Source organism: Mastomys coucha, unplaced genomic scaffold, assembly GCF_008632895.1.
Source record: "Mastomys coucha isolate ucsf_1 unplaced genomic scaffold, UCSF_Mcou_1 pScaffold6, whole genome shotgun sequence".
Taxonomy (NCBI): Eukaryota; Metazoa; Chordata; class Mammalia; order Rodentia; family Muridae; genus Mastomys; species Mastomys coucha.
The window spans coordinates 4,301,918-4,305,756 of record NW_022196912.1 but is presented as its reverse complement, the minus strand read 5'-3'; the positions used below and the strand labels follow the sequence as shown (position 1 = coordinate 4,305,756).

The 3,839-nt window shown below is 42.9% G+C and overlaps 1 long non-coding RNA gene across 1 annotated transcript in view; it reads left to right on the top strand.

The window, feature by feature from the left end:
* LOC116080112 overlaps window positions 1-3,839 on the top strand; it is a 112,070-nt gene that overhangs the window by 26,684 nt on the left and 81,547 nt on the right. The gene's annotated exons all lie outside the window — the stretch shown is intronic.

The window sequence follows — 3,839 nt, the reverse complement described above, 5'->3', positions numbered from 1 at the left end:
GTCCTGGAACTCACTCTGTAGACCAGGCTGGCTTCAAACTCAGAAATCTGCCTGCCTCTGCTTCCCAAATGCTGGGATTAAGGGCATGCACCAGCATTGCCAGGCTCATATCTGGCTTCATAGGTGGTTCTAGGAATTGAACTCAGGTCCTCATGCTTGCATGCCAAGCACTTTACCAACTGAACCATCTCCACAGCCCTGGTCTTTGTTTTATGAGATGCAGTCTCATGAAGCCCATACTGGCCACAAACCTTGCCCTACTAATGCCTCTTTCTCTGCCTATCAAGAGTTGGAGTTGCAGGCAAGCACTACCCTTGGCTTCATGGTGATTATCTGACTTTGAGTCCAGCTCATTTGGAGGGTACAGTAAGTGGCTTTCTAGCCTGGGGATGAAAGAAAGAAACCCAGAGAGGAGTAGGAAAATGTGTTGACAGGCCGGCATGGATGTACACAGAAAGGGAGCATTTTATTTAGTTTCTGTACTGAAGAAAATGCTAATGTAGATGATTAAATGGTGCTTCTTAATCCTGCAACTTAGAGGGAAAAGAAATCATTAGCAAATTGATTATTATTATTAGTACACAAGGTAATCAGGCTCTTTATCGAGGTTGATTAAAAGTAAATGTCCAAATGAAAACACCGGGTTTAAATTAATGAAAGCTGGAGTCCCACACATTTAAGATGATCATTTGTAGAGCCACAATGAGATTAAAGCAATTAGGTTAGTGGTGATATTTGAATAGGAGCATCTGTGTGCTTTGTCTTTGTCTCTCTCTAAGGAAGAATAGGGATTTACCTTCCAGATACCTCAGGAAAGACTTTATTATTATTAGTTTTTCATTGAGACACTTATAGTTTCATCCAACAAGACCCTCTCTGATGATCATGGGACAGTCATAAATTCTCACAAGATCCTATGGAAATGCCACAATGAGGAGGCTCCTTTGAGTTGGCTGGTCACCTGTCAGTCTTGTTCTGCTTGCACTTTTCTATGATTAAACAGTTAACACCAGTGCATAGGATAGGTGCTGGCCAGTTACTGCAGCTACCTACTTGCATAGAAGTGCTCTGCCTTCTTTGGGGCCTACTTTCTCTTTCACTCTCTCTGTCTACAGAGATCTCTTGTGCCATCTCAGCATGTGGCCCTTCAGTCAGTTGCTGAAACATCAAACTAAGGAGAAGAGACAGAAAAAGGCCAGCTAGGGCTAGGAAAGCACACAGCAGTTCTGAGGATATCCTTGCTGGAGGCTGGGAAGCCAGAGAGAGTGCTGGCTCCTGTTGCTTTGCTGTTTCTTAAATAATGGCCTCTCCTAGAGGGCACAGGTAACCTCATGACTGAACTGAAGAGGAGACAACCTGGAGATTGGCCCTATGGGACCATCCAGCTCTTCCCTCTCCTCAAACCTCACCCATTTATTCTATATGGCCTCTAAAAGGCTTTCAGAATAGCATCTCAATGCTACCCTATTTCCTGGGACCCCTCCTGCTATATGTGTGCTCTGCTTTCTCTCTCTGTCTCTGTTTCTGTCTCTTTCTGTCTCTCTCTCTCTCTGTTTCTCTTTGTCTGTCTGTCTGACTGTCTGCCTGTCTCTGTCTCTGCCTCTGTCTCTCTCTCTCTCAGCTCCACCTATGAATCTGTAAGGAACCTCTCTAAAACTCACTCTGCCTCCCAGGAATTTCATTCCTTAAATTCTCTAGACAAGAAGCTCTGGCTGGAATGACTTTGATGATGGTTGAATTTTTCAGGACCCAAGTTCCCAAGAGCTAGGAAAGATGTCATTGCTTGCAAAGACACCCCCTGTAGTGCCATATCAAAACTTCTCTGTATTGGCATATTTGTGTTAGAAAATATGAATTCTTCAGAAAATTAAATACTTGCAAGTTAACCACTACTTGTGTAAGTCACTTTTTATTATGATAGCAAAATACCTGAGATGATCCACTTGTTTTTTTTTTTAAAGTAAATTCTGGAATTTATTTCATATTGTTAGAAATTTATTTTGGATTGGATATTTTCTTTATTTACATTTGAAATGTTTCCCCCTTTCCAGGTCTCCCCTTCGGGAACCCCTATCCCAATCCCCCAACTCCCTGTCTCTATGAGGGTGTGCACCACCCACCCAGTCCCATCCTCCTGCACTGGCATTCCCCTACACTGGGGCATCGAACACCCTCAGGCCCAAGGGCCTCTTCTCCTACTGATGTCCAACAAGGCCATCCACTGCCATATATGTGGCCAGCGAGATGGGTTGCTCCATGTGTATTCTTTGGTTGGTGGTCCCATCCCTGGGAGCTCCAGGGAGTCTGGCCTGTTCTGTTGGCACTGTTGCTCCCTTCAGTCCCTTCTGCTCCTCCATCCAAGACCCCTGAGCTCAGTCCAATGGTTGGCTGTGAGCTTCCGCCTCTGTCTTCTGTCTTTGTCAGGCTCTTGGCAGAGTTCTCAGGAGACAGCCTTATCAGGTTTCCATCAGCAAGCAATTCCCAGCACCTACAATAATGTCTGGGTTTGGTGGCTGTATAATGATCCCCAAGTGGGGTAGTCTCTGGATGGCTTTGTCTCCATATTTCCTCCTGTGACTATTTTGTTCACCCTTCTAAGAAGGAAGCTTCCTTCTTAGGCTTCATATGGTCTTTGAATTGAATCTTGGGTTTTCCAAATTTTGGGACTAATATCCGCTTATCAGTGAGTGCATACCATGTCTGTTCTTTTGTGACTAATTTACTTCTCTCAGGAATGTATTTTCAAGTTCCATCCATTGGTCTACGAATTTTATGAAGTCCTTGTTTTTAATAGCAGGGTAGTATTCCATTGTATAAATGTACCACATTTTCTATGTCCATTCCTCTATTGAGGGACATCTGGGTTGTTTCCAGCTTCTGGTTATTATAAATAAGCCTGCTAAGAACATAGTGGAGCATGTGTCCTTGTAGTATGTTGGAGCATCTTCTGGGTATATGCCCAGGAGTCCTCAGGTCCTCATGTCCAATTCTCTGAGGAACCACCAGACTGATTACCAGAGTGGTTGTACCACCAGCAATGGAGGAACATTCCTCCTTCTCCACATCCTGTCCATCATCTTCTGTCACCTGAGTTTTTGATCTTAGCTGTTCTGACTGGTGTGAGGTGGAATCTCAGGGTTGTTTTGATTTGCATTTCCCTGTTGACTAAGGATGTTGAACATTTCTTTAGGTGTTTCTCAGCCATTCGGTGTTCATTAGTTGAGAATTCTTTGTTTGGCTCTATTCCCAATTTTTTAGTAGGATTATTTGGTCTTCTGGAGTCTAACTTCTTGAGTTCTTTGTATACATTGGATATTAGCCCTCTATCAGATATAGGATTGGTAAAGATCTTTTCCCAATTTGTTGGTTGCTGTTTTGTCCTATTGATAGTGTCCTTTGCCTTACAGAAGCTTCGAAATTTTATGAGGTCCGACTTGTTGATTCTTGATCTTAGAGCGTAAGCATTGGTGTTCTGTTCAGGAAATTTTTCCCTGTGCATATGTGCTCAAGGCTCTTTCCCACTTTCTTTTCTATTAGTTTTAGTGTATCTGGTTTATGCAGAGGTCCTTGATCCACTTCAACTTGAGCTTTGTATAAGGAGATAAGAATGGATCAATTTGCATTCTTCTACATGCTAATCACCAGTGAGCCTGCACCATTTGTTGAAAATGCTGTCTTTTTGTCCAGTGGATGGTTTTAGTTCCTTTGTCAAAGATCAAGTGACCATAGGTGTGTGGGTTCATTTCTGGGTCTTCAATTCTATACCACTGATCTACTTTCCTGTCACTATACCAATACCATGCAGGTGTTTTTTCTTTTGTTTTTTTTTTTTTTGTTTG